Raw genomic sequence first — 481 nt, 5'->3', positions numbered from 1 at the left:
GAGACATCAATGATGAGAGAGACTCATTGATCAGCTACTTCCTGCACTCCCCCTACTGGGGACTGAGCCTGCAATGTGTCCTGAAGGGGAGTTAAACCGTGACCTCCTGGTTCACAGGTTGACGCTCAACCACAGAGCCACACCAGCCAGGCATATTGTATATGTAGCATGTTACCCTCTCAATGTTAAAGTATTAGAAGGAACACTGCACAGATATGCCCTTTATTTTTATTTTTTGAAATTTAAGGCAAACTTTTAGAATAGCAGGTTACCCATTTTGAAATGTCTGCCTCTTTTGAAACTTTGTTTCTGCCCCTTCCTCCTTGAACAGGGGAACTCCATACTTCAAAACTTACTGCCCTTAGTAAAGAACAGTACTTACAGAAAAGGAAAACCCCAAACCTTTGTACTTTGAGGTTCCCCGCTCTGGGGGCGTAGTGGCCTTTCATCCCCTGCAGTCTCAGGATCCCCGGATGGAGGC

Source organism: Myotis davidii, unplaced genomic scaffold (genome assembly GCF_000327345.1).
Source record: "Myotis davidii unplaced genomic scaffold, ASM32734v1 scaffold125, whole genome shotgun sequence".
NCBI lineage: Eukaryota > Metazoa > Chordata > Mammalia > Chiroptera > Vespertilionidae > Myotis > Myotis davidii.
This window is presented reverse-complemented; position numbering follows the sequence as displayed.